The sequence below is a fragment of the Meles meles genome, chromosome 7 (assembly GCF_922984935.1).
Source record: "Meles meles chromosome 7, mMelMel3.1 paternal haplotype, whole genome shotgun sequence".
Classification (NCBI taxonomy): Eukaryota; Metazoa; Chordata; class Mammalia; order Carnivora; family Mustelidae; genus Meles; species Meles meles.
Genome location: NC_060072.1, coordinates 29730245 through 29743132, shown reverse-complemented (window position 1 = coordinate 29743132; position 12888 = coordinate 29730245). Strand labels below are relative to the sequence as shown.

At 37.7% G+C, this 12888-nt stretch overlaps 1 non-coding gene across 1 annotated transcript; it reads right to left on the bottom strand.

The window, feature by feature from the left end:
- Window positions 1–11501: 11501 nt before the first annotated feature.
- Window positions 11502–11607, bottom strand: LOC123947773. Its single transcript, XR_006819815.1, has one exon. It is a non-coding gene; the product is annotated as a U6 spliceosomal RNA (small nuclear RNA).
- Between the last annotated feature and the right edge of the window lie 1281 nt (window positions 11608–12888).

The window sequence follows — 12888 nt, the reverse complement described above, 5'->3', positions numbered from 1 at the left end:
ATTTCTTAAATATAAATCAGAATGAGCTGCAGTTCCAGTGGTTTCTGAATAAGACTATAAATTGTGTATTCTGAAAGCTTTAGAACCATAAGTTCTTGTTTTGCTTTATTTTTTTCTGAATTATTCATACAATTGACTCAATACTCTGCTTTGATTTGCTATAGAGGTCTAATTTTATTTATGTTAATCTCACAAGAATGGTGTCAAATGTATTTTTTCTGTTAGCTTTGGAGGTGCTTTTGGAATTTATAAATATTTAGATGTGTAGAATCATTGAATTTTAGAGCAGGTATAGACTCTGAATTCATTCTAACGTGGTAAATCTCAGAGTTTGGGACTTAAACAAGGTCACAAAGGTAAAATGGGACTGTCACTAGAACCTACATCTTTAATAGTCAATGAATAAAGCTGTTCTTAGTGTTAGTACAAATAAACATGAAGATGAGTGTCCATAGAATTCCTCTGAATAAAAACTGACAGGTAGAGGCTCAGACTTAGTTATCTACCTCAAGTTGCTGACCGTACATCAGTAAAATACTATGGCAAGGATCTTCTACCATCTGTGTCTTGCAGTTTTTCCTGTTATCAGGAAACTCTATTACAAAATAGATACTGTTACTTTAAGCCACTATTTATTCTCATATCATATATAAGATATATATCATTAAATAGTTCCTTTAGGCTATGAGAGAAAAAGATTCTTATGTGTATCCTGGAAAGCATCTTAGAGGTGGGGAAAAGTAGGCAAGAGACCTAACTCAAAAGACTGGCTATTGAAGGACAAACTTCACAAACTTTGTAGCTTACCCCAGCTTCTAGCTCGTAGTAGGTAAGTAGATGAGTAAAATAAATTTTCTAAAGAAGTACGTAACATTCCTGGTACTCCGCTAAGTGCTTTTTGTTACATTATTTCATTTGATTCTTGGAATAATATCCTGAATTAGGGACTGTTATCATACCCATGTTATCAATAACAGAGATTTAGAGAATCTAAGAATTTTTCCTAAGATCATGTGTTTGATTTACAAAGCTAAGATTTCAGTCCAAGTCCATCTGAAGCCACAGGTTTTTCTCTTAACATAGCTCTACAGTGGTTAAATTTTACAGATAAGGGGAACAGAATGTAGGAAAGTCATACCATGTAAGGATCTGGTGAGTTCAAAAGGTGAAAATATTTGGGGTGTAGGTATGGAACTGGCTGTGAAGCAGTGATTCTTAAGTATTCAGGAATTTTGAAAGCTGATTGTTAAATTGTTGATAGGATAAGATCAACTACGTGGAAGTATTTACACAGAGGTAGGCAAATAATACAAATCAGGGCTTTATTTCCACAGAATTGTTTTTTCTAGCACAACCATAGTTCCTAGAATTTTGGTCAGCTCACAGGATGTATGAAGGTAGAAACATACCTTAAGGTCAGTTTATAAAGAGCCCTGGTAAATGTAAACATCACCATGTTTTTTTTTTTAAATTTTTTATTTATTTCTTATTTTTTATAAACATATAATGTATTTTTATCCCCAGGGGTACAGGTCTGTAAATCGCCAGGTTTACACACTTCACAGCACTCACCATAGCAATTCCCCCCCCAATATCCATAATCCCACTCCCCTTCTCCCAACCCCCCTCCCCCCAGCAACCCTCTGTTTGTTTTATGAGATTAAGAGTCACTTATGGTTTGTCTCCCTGCCAATCCCATCGCACCTGAATGTTTATAGCAGCAATCTACAATAGCCAAACTATGGAAAGAACCTAGATGTCCATCAACAGATGAATGGATCACCATGGTTTTTGAAAAGCACATCAAATTATGTGCCCCTCTCAGGCTCTTACACTCCACTGGCTCCCAGCTGTCATGAAATGGAAACCCTATACCCCGGAGTGTGGCTTGTGCTTTGTCTTCAGTCTCCCCTCTCCAGTTCTCCCCATTCTCCTTTTCACTCTCCCATCAAGCTACCATCTCACTGGTCAACTCATTTGGGATTTTTTAAAATATTTTATTTATTTGACAGAGAGAAATCACAACTAGGCAGAGAGGCAGGCAGAGAGGAGGAAGCAGGCTCCCTGCGGAGCAGAGAGCCTGATGCGGGGCTCAATCCCAGGACCCTGGGATCATGACCTGAGCCAAAGGCAGAGGCTTTAACCCACTGAGCCACCCAGGTGCCCCTCATTTGGGATTTTTAATAAACAAGTTCTTTCCAAATTTAGTCCTTCACATGAGTTGCTTCCTTTGCCTACTACTCTAGTTTTTGCATAGCTGTATTCTTCAGATCTCAGCTTAAATGTCACTTCCAGAAAGTCTATTCTTGACTTCCAGATCTAAAGTTGCTGCCCAATGCCTCTGTCACATCAGCCCATTTTAACACTCTGCTTAGTACTTAATGGTGTGGCACAGGGGTTAAATGCCTTGCTTCTGAAGTCAGACTGCTGGAGCTCATTATTACTTCACCACTTACTAGCTGTGGGACTTTATACAAGTTGCTTATTTCCATGACTCAATTTCCTATTTGAAAAATGGGATGCAATTATTTCCTTTTCATGGGGTTTCTATGGGAATTCATATGTGTAAAGGAATACAAACCACATGAGAGAAAGAACAGTGACTGTTCCATGATAGCATTAAAAATATTTTCGATAGTATCACTGAGAACTCCATTACTAATGTGTTAATCCAATTTTCTCAACTAGGATATAAGTTCATTGGGAACATGTACCTCATCTTTTCGGTTTGCTTTTACTTCTTCCCATCACTGATCCCTGGAACAAGGACCTTGCCCATGGTAGGCAATGGGGCAGGAAGAGGGTCTATGGGGCTATGATTCAGGCTGTCTTATTTGTTTGTCTCTTGGCTTCTCTCAGAATTCTAAGTCCTTCCAATATCTCTGAACCCAGAAGAGTAAAAACAGTGAAGATGTGTGAAACAGTCTGTGTGGAGGTAATATGAAAGTGAGAGGCTCTACTCTCTCTTCCAATGGAACACAATTCATCTCCAGCCCATGGTGGCTATTTGGGAATACTGACCCAGTATTTATCAAGAGAAGTTAGAAATGTGGACTTTTTTTTTTTTTTTTCAGTGTGAAACCTCCCAAGCTTTAAATATTTACTTCAAAATTTTACAAATGACTTATGGCTGAACAAATCATATCTGTAGGCTAGACTTAGCCAGGGCCACCTGTTTACTACCTATTGAAATTGATGTCTTGGTTTCCACTGTAAGAAAAGTGTCCTTGTCCTCTTCCCACTATCTGACACCTTGCTGACAAAGTACTTGATGACAAACTCTGCAGTTGCATTTCCCCGACTCTCTCTACTCCGTTGGTATCCTCCACTCACCAAGACACATCCTTCCTCAAATGGTACCTTTTGCCCTGGATTCTGTTCCTTGGCTTTAACAGATTATTTACTGGAGAGTTATGTGACTCATGCTGAAATAGGCATGGTATGCCATGGAGGTGAGTATGAAGAAGGTGAGCAGTCTGGGTCTTTTGTTTAGAGATTTATTATGGAAAAAAGATGTCACCTGAGGAAAGAGACTATCATTTCTCATTTCTCGCCTCCCTCCTTTTTAATTCCTTCTGTTCAATGGTGACATTAGTCAGATCAATATCTTAAGCCAAAGGGTTTAATCTGAATGACCTTTATAGAGTTATGGTAACAGCAATGGCTTTGCAATCTACCTTGTTTTCTTCTTCCTTTTTAATTAACATATAATGTATTTGTTTCAGGAGTACAGATCTGTGATTCATCAATCTTATATAATATCCAGTGCTCATTGCAATACATTCCCTCCCCAATGTCCATCACCAAGATACCTTATCCCTCCATCCCCCTACCCTCCAGCAACTGTCAGTTTGTTTCCTATGATTAAAAGTCTCTTATGGTTTGTCTCCCTCTCTGGTTTCATCTTGTTTTGTTTTTCCTTCCCTTCCCCTGTGATCCTCTGCCTTGTTTGTTAAATTCCACACTTCAGTGAGATCATAAAATTGTCTTCTCTGATTGACTTAGTTTGCTTAGCATAGTACCCTCTAGTTCCATCCATGTTATTGCAAATAGCAAGATTTCATTTTTGTTGGCTGCATTATATTCCTGTGTGTGTCTCTCTGTGTGTGTGTATGTGTGTATATACATACACACATACATACCACATCTTCTTTATCCATTCATCTGTTGATAGACATCTGGGCTCTTTCCATAGTTTGGCTGTTATGGACATTGCTGCTATAAATATTGAGGTGTTGGTACCTCCTCGGATCACTACATTTGTATCTTTGGGGTAAATACCCAGCTGTGCAACTGCTGGGTCATGGAGTAGCTTTATTTTCAACTTTTTGAGGAACCTCCATTTTCCAGAGTGGCTGCACTAGCTTGCAGTCCCACCAACAGTGTAGGAGGGTTCCCTTTTCTCCGCTTCCTCGCTCCCATTTGGCGGGAAGGGAATAATAATAATGTCTTCAACATTTTTTGATTGTATGCTCCCCTATCTATAAAAATAAATAAATAAATGTGTGTTTTGTCTGAATGTTTGTCAGCTGCCCTCCTCCATCCATATGTTGAAGTCCTAATCCCTAAATTGATAGTATTAGAAGGTGGGGCCTCTGGGAGGTGATTAGGTCATTAGGGCAGAACCCCCATGAGTGGGATTAGTGCTTTGTAAAAGAAGCCAAAGAAGGCTACCCTGCTGCTTTTACCATGTAAGGATACAACAAAAAGATGACTGTCTAAGACAGACATTGAAGGCTGGCCTTACAAGCCAGCCCTTACTAGAAATCAGAGCCTTGATCTTAGATTTTCCGGCTCCAGCACTGTGAGAAATAAATGCTTATTGATAATAAGCCATCCAGTTTACTGTATTTTGTTATAGCATCTTGAGCAGGCATATATCTCCTGTATATATATTTGTTTAATATTTTATATGCAATCTAGTATTCTAGTGTATTTACATTTTTAAATGCACATAAAATATCAATTTATAATAATGAGATAAAAATTATGAGATAAATCCCATCTCTTTATACTCCACAGGGCATTAACAAGTACACTTTTTTTTTTTAGGTCTATTTTTTAGAGACAGTACACAAGCATGGGGAGGAGCAGAGTGAGAGGGAGAGAGACTCTCAAACAGATTTTGTGCTGAGTGTGGAGCATGACCAGGGCTCAACCTCAGGACCCTGAGATCATGACCTGAGCGAAAATCAAGAGTTGGACTTTGACAATTAACTGAATTTGCTACCCAGGCACTCCACCAAGTATACTTTATGGGGTGGATTCACCCCATAGTCTAAAGACACATCAGCCTCTAAAAATGATGCTTTACCAAACTGGGGAATGAGTGGCTATCCTGATCTACTCTTTTTGTCAGTTTTGTGTTGGAATGCTGTCCAGGATGGAAGTGCCCCGGTATGGACATGGCTTGGGGCTCCCATCCTTCAGCACAGCTGCTGGGAATCTCAGCAGACTCCTTGGGTTAAAGGGCTGGTTGTTGAGCCTTTGTCTCAAAAACCAGGAGCTTATGTCTCTCTTCACTTTGAATCTTTCTTCATTTTATTAGGGTTGTACGGATCACCCCAAAACAAAATAAAATGATGGGAGCTATATAGAAGTCTCGATTGGGACTGAAAATGTACATATCAATCCTAAAACACAAAATCTACGGGCACCAGGTAATCATGGGCTCACTCCAGTATTATCTGCAATACTTCTCCCATTTCTACCACCCGCTCTGGGAAGAAGGGTGTTTAATTAGTTTTTCTCAGCACTATCAGTGTTTGTTATAGTTTCTGGATTATTGAGTTTATAATCTCTGACCTAAACCATGATGCCAGGAATGAAGTCAGAAGCTACAGTGTCTGAGGCCTCATCTTCCTCCCTCCAAGCTCAAGGTCAGATTTATTTTAACAGCTGTTTACTACCTGATCTGAATTACGGGACTTCTGGAAAGGTCAAGGAGAAAGCTAAACAGAACAGCTGTTCCACTCATAGGACCATATTTCTAGGAATCTGGAAAAACAAAACATTCTATTGTAGAGTATCTCAACAGTCATTTTAAGCATGATTTCACTGTGATTGTAAAAGAAAGTATCTTCCTTCTTAAAATTCCTTTTTCTGGAAATACAGTTGATAGAGTGAAGCCATTGTATCTTGCAAGATACTCTTTTAAACACTGGCAAAAAGCTGACCTGATTTTTTGAATTTATCAACATCATTTTTTTTCTACTGCCTGTTTCAGTATTAATCATTGAATATTTTATTTGTTTTATGTGCTTTTTGATTGAAAAGCAATGATCAAAAATCACGAGTGGACTCCTGTCTTGTCATTCAAAATGCTGTCCACATTTCTTTATCCTTAGCTCTTTTCAAAGTAAATTTCACTAACTGAAATCATCCTCTTTCTAAAATAGGAAGGCATCCTGACTTGGACAAAGCTAAACTATGCATTCCTCTTACTGAACTGTCAAACCTAATCCTTAATGTCCCTGCTGTTACAGTCTTAATTCCTCACCAACAACTGTGCATGAATGTGCTGTGAGAAGAGACAGCTGGTTGGAGTATCTCATTTTGACAAATATTATCAATGGTTCAGTGTCAGCCTGGGGAGACACAACAAATGGCATTCCATATAGTCTACTTTGTGGGCCCGTTAACATTTTAATCAGTGGCTTGGATACTGGAATAAAAATATGCTTAGAATGTCTGTGATGGACACTAATGTCCATGATGGGAATAGACCCAGTTCCTAAACTACTCTCTACTTTATAATCTTGCTATAGCTTGGAGAAGCTCTGGGTGATTTTATATATAAAGATATGGAAATCCCAACAGTACCAACCTTTGTCACCTACACTGAATAATTATTTTTAAGGCAGGCCAGGTTCTCCAATTAGTTTCTACCTACATCCTAGACTGATCCCTTCATCTTCTCTTTGCTTCCATGGGACTAAAGCATCTGATTGTTTTTTCTCATTCTGGTTACTGTTGCTTGTGACTCAGCCTGGACCCTCACAGCTGTTCTTTCTGATACACTGGGAATGTTAAGGCTTTAACTGCAAACATACAAAGAAATAGAAGGAATTTTTAAAATTCCAAATAATAGGGACCGATCATAGGTTTGCTGGTCTACGTTAAAATGCAAATGAAGCTAGGTCAAAGAGTCCCTTTCCTGAGTCATTCACTCTGTCTGAATCTGGAGTCTAGACCAAGCCCTGAATCCAAGTTGAGCAGATTCCCATTGGCCCAATGGGATTGCTAATTCTTTTCAGATTAGGCTTCCTAGTCTTCTCTGTTTATATTCTCTTTTTCTCTGGCTCTCAAGCCTGTTACCCTTTCATCACAATTATTCTTGGTTCGTTCTCTTCGTCCTTTTTCTTCCTAGCAACTTGAAAGAGAAGGACCATTAAGGATCCCTTCTCTAAACTTTAAGAAGTCTCTACTGACCTAAAAATTACCCTTTTTGCTCTTTGGAGTTCCTGCATTCTCTCTTGGTATTTATTTGAAATCAATTTACTAGGAATCATTGAGGCTCATTCCTTCAGCTCTGAACATGTGAGTAGGCTTAATTCTCTACTGAGACCCCATTAGTTTGCTCCATCCAGAGGTTAGCCACTGTATGGTCCCTCTGGTCTCACTAGTTTCCAGAAGGCATAATCCCATCCTACCTTGTTTTTGTTTTTTTTTTTTTAAATCCTACCTTTGATAAACTCAATTACTTTTTTTTCCTTTTTGTATCTGAGGGAAACATCATTGTGCAGTAACTGTACATTTATGGATTGCTTGAAACACCCTAATTTCAAATTACTGTTAGTATCCTTTGGTTGTTCCTTCTTGATTATGTACATGTCCCTCATTTTGTGTTGCGTGTGTGTTTTTTTTTTCTTCTTATGTCCTCTTTTCTCCAAAGGGTGGTTTTCCAGGGTCTTATGATTATTTTTAAAATATTATACATGGTAACCATTACTAGTATTCACAAATATCCAATTCTCCTTCCCATTATACTTTCCAAGCTTCTTTAGTTAGGTGAAAGCAGTAGACTGGCTCTGGCCAATGAAATATACATGGGTGTGATGTGTGAACATTAGGCTGAGACAATGAAAAACCTCTGAATTTCTCTAATCTGTTTTGTCCCCTATGATGATGACCAGCTATACCCTGGGCATAGGACTCTGTCAGCCTCTCCTTATGATTATAAAGAACAGAACTGCTGTTTTGTTGACTCTCATTGGGCATGTAGTGTGAGGAAGAAATAAACTTGCTGTGTTAGAAACTGATATTTCAGGGCTAATTTGTTACTGAGGTATAGCCTATTCTGATTAATACATTATGTTATGAGCAGGGTCTAGCAATAACAAGCATTACCACCTCTGGCAGAAGAGGCTCAAGATTCCCTAGAATGTAACTGATGATAAATCCATTTTGATGTTCGTAAATTGTGGGAGGAATGATTTATTTTTAAATGAGGAATGATTTTTTTAAAAGATAAGACAACACTTTGATTTATTAGACATGGACAAATTCAGAGACTTGATTTTAGCATCTAGAGATGCAAATTCTTTGTTTTCGTCTGAAAATTAGATTTCTTTTCAGAGTACAGTTTTCTGTAAAACTATTGTTTAATTCCTACCTTGTATTTCTAAAACATTCATATTGAAGGAGGCAATCAAATACTTAGAGCTGTAAGAACAGGTCAGCTTCATGATTCCCGCCCCACTCATGAGATCAACTGTGGCACAGTACAAAGAATTCCAGTGCCATGGATTTCATTATGTCCAGAATCCGTCTTGTGTTTTGCCTTCCAAACCTGCCTTGACTGCCTTACTTGTTCATTCCTGAGGCTTTTCTTGATGTCTTGTCTCTGGACTCCACCCTACAGTTAGACCAAATTTTTCGAAGTTACTTGTTTCCCACACTCTCAGCTGGGACTTGAGCATCAGTCTCCCTTTGTTCTTTAGCTAAAAGCTTATTTCACCTCCCCCATTCCCACACTCACTCTCAATTCGTGGAACTGCTAAGCCCAGGCTCCCCACATTCCCAGGAAAAGAAGTCAGCAACAGGAGGTCAGACAAAAAAGTCTGAAGCTCATGCAGGTAGCGATAGAAATTATTTTTATAGTGATTTTCGGAAACCAGTCTCATTTGCATCAAACTTTTCCACAATCTTACTTATTTCTGGGCTCACTGGTTGTAGTTTACTTCTTAAAGGCATTGTAATCCATCAATGTGCATGTGTATTGATATCCTGATGGCGAGATAGAAAAGAGGGAAGGATCAGGCTGCAAAGTGCTTTATAAAGAAGGACAGTTTTCTTATTTCCCAGATGGGTCAGGGAGGCACAGCTGGAAAGAGAATGTGGATTTTTATCCAAATCCTGTGCTTTCATTTGTCTTGGCAGCTGCATTCCGAAGAGTGTAAGTCATTAAGAGGATGCAGCACCCTGGACTGAGCTTCTGTGCAAGGTAGCACTGCAACATAGAGCTGTGAACATCTTAGACACACTTTAGGCATTGTCTATTTTATATAAACCACTACATAATTCCTATACACAGACGGGGACACCTTATATAGAATGTAGTTCAACATTTCTTACATATCCATTTTAATCAGTATAATTTTGCTGAACTGAATGCTCTCATTTTCAGAGCTTACGTGATTATGGCTGCCAATATTATCATAATAAGAAAAAAATTGATCAAAGTAATTTCCCTGAACATGTAATGACTTGTTCTGTCTTCTCTCCTGTCCCAAGTATTCCTCAAGTATTGAAAAAAAATCAAGAATTACTATTTTATTTTTCACTTATTATTATTAATTGCAAGTTACTGATCCTTTACATGTTCCCTTCCTCTGGTCATATACAGTCAGTGATAACTTCTAGCAAAGGCTGCTGATAATTTTTTAAAAATGTTCACATTTCATAGCTTAACTCATGTTTCATTAACATTAAAGCATTTCCTGAAATGGGGAATAATTATGCAAAGTACAGTAGATTTAATGTGATCCAGGATCCAAGATATCCTGTTCTTGCTACAGTTGGGAAGACTGTTAAATTGGAAAGGGGAAGTCTTCTTTTGATAGTTGTCTAGCCTCTGCCTACTTCTTCTTATCTTTTCCAGCTTCTTCGTTTTGTTTTTCTTGGTGCTCCTTAGTTGACATTGATCTATTGACTCAGGAAAGATATTGTTATCTCCTTGGTATTTATTTGAAACCTTAATGTATCGCAAATCTTCATTTCAACATAGCATGTTAAGTTGGGACTGCAGTATCTATGAAATTGTTTGATACGCAAACCACAAATGTTAAACATTAAAACTCAATCCTGAAAGGAAGGGAAAAATTTAAAACTATGTTTTAATAATAATGTCAATAACTTAGCTATTTTCATGTATTCTCTCTTTTATTTACAAAGTATGATTATATGTATTTCTCTTTCTGTTACCCAGCTTTTTCTTTTTATAATGATTGGGATACTGGAGAAACAAAAAGATGTTAAAAAAAGCAAGAAGCTGGGGTGCCTGGGTAGTTCAGGGGGTTAAACCTCTGCCTTCAGCTCAAGTCATGGTCTCAGGGTCCTGGGATGGAGCCCTGCATCATGCTTTCTGCTCAGCAGGGAACCTGCTTCCCCCTCTTTCTCAGTCTGTCTCTCTCCCTACTTGTAATCTCTTTGTCAAATAAAAAAGATCTTTAAAAAAAAAAGGCAAAAAAAAAGGCATTAAGTTGTATTTGTGTCCTTATAGCTATTGGCATATTCCAATATCAATGAGATGGTAGAATTTTAGGAACTATTCTGAGCAATTTTGCCCACTTAGGGCATCTAATACTGACTACCAAAAAAAATCAGTAAAGTCCATACTGTTCACTTTTCTTCCTACTCAAAACTAAGGGTTTTTTTGTTTTGTTTTTTCTTTTCTACTCAAGACATACAAGATTTAATTAAGAATGACATCTTACACTATGAGACAAACTGTATGTAGTCTCTTAAATAATTCATATATACAGCAGCTAAAATAAAAAGGCAAATCTAAACTGTGACGGCAAGAAGCACATGCCTCTGTTCATTTTGGACCTTCAACATCCAGCCTATTTTTTGGAACATGGTAAACAGGAAGTAGGTATTTGTAAATTTGAAAATAAATTAGTAATACGTTATCAGTATATGAGATGGTTCTGGTTTAACTACCAATTCCTCCTCACTGCATCTCTTCATTGAAAATTGTTCTGGAATCATTAAAGGAATAAGTGTGCTCTTCACCTTAGGGTCAGCCTCTCTTCTGTGGTGCTGGTTCTGCATTATCATACTGGTTCTTTATTTATTCTCCACTCATCTATTTTTGCTTTCATTTCTAGTCCCTGTCACAGTATGAGTCAGGCCACATCTTCTCTCTTTCTTTTCTTTTCTCCTTTCCTTTCCTTTCCTTTCCTTTCCTTTCCTTTCCTTTCCTTTCCTTTCCTTTCCTTTCCTTTCCTTTCCTTTCTTTCTTTCTTTCTTTCTTTCTTTCTTTCTTTCTTTCTTTCTTTCTTTCAGAACACTTCATAAATTTGCATGTCACCCTTGCCCAGGGACCTTGCTAATCTTCTCTGTAACATTCCAATTTTAGTATATGTGCTGTCAAGCAAGCACAGACTGTTTCTTTCTAGATGGGTTGTTTTCATGTATTACTCCTGCTCTCCTAATTGGGAAATAGAGCTTTCATTTGTATGTTGCAATAGCTCAGGCTCTGGTCCTGTAATTTTTCTTCATCCATCATCTTCCTCTCTCTTATTCTTTCTCCTCTCGTTCCATTGGCTCTCTTCCCACCAGCATATATTTGATATTTAAACATACTTAAGATGCATCCATTTTAAGAACAACTAAGTAAAAGTAAAGTACCTTGACATTTATGCCTTTTAGGTAAGATTTCTTCCTCCCTTTCTTGGCCAGGTCATTTGAAATACCAGTCTACCTGGAATGTTTCTCTTTCCTTTGCTCCTGCTCTTTTCAATGCAAGGTAATATCTCTTCTGCCTATCACACCTCACAAAAAGTATCCTTCATAAGACCTTAATTCTCGGGATGATCTCCTATGATAAGGAAAGAAAATGCTATGATTTTTAATTACATTTTTATTAATATTCATGTCCTCATTGACACTGGAACCTCACTTGGTCACATGTTAAGTCAAATGATGGATCCTGAGGGAAGAGTGAGAGCCACACTGTGGAGATGTTTCTATGTTGTTTCTATGTTGTAATTTTCAGTCACAATGATGACACTTTTAATCCTTGTACAAGCTCTTAATCTGGCATTTTAGGAGTTAAAAACGGTAACAGTCTAATAGGCCACTATGAAAAATGTTAAAAATTAAAATCATCAGTATCTATTTAAAATATATATTTATGGGGCACCTGAGTGGCTCAGTTGGTTAAGTTTCTGCCTTTGGCTTAGGTCATGACCCCAGAGTCCAGAGATCAAGCCCTGCAACAGGCTTCCTGCTCAGGGGGTTCTCGTTCTCCCTCTCCTTCAGCCCCCCACTACTCCTTCTCTCTCTCTTGCTTACTCTTTCTCAAATAAATAGGTAAAATCTTTATTTAAAAAAATCTATACTTACAACAACTACCATAAAGATGAAGTTTATCCTACATGCTTTGAAATAATTGCTAATATTAGCAAAATATTAATAATAGCTAATAATATTAGCAGGGCCTTCAAAATACATTAACTCATTTTTTCACACTTTTTTCTATTTTTTGTGTTATATAATACACACAATCCGTTGGTACAATAGAATGTGCATATAATCTATAAATAAGTGATTATACATACATGGTTGGTTTGTGTTCAAATTGTGTTCCCTTATGGAGTATGCAATCAAAAAACAGATCACTGTATTATATTGCTTTACCTATTTATGGTAGATGGCTCT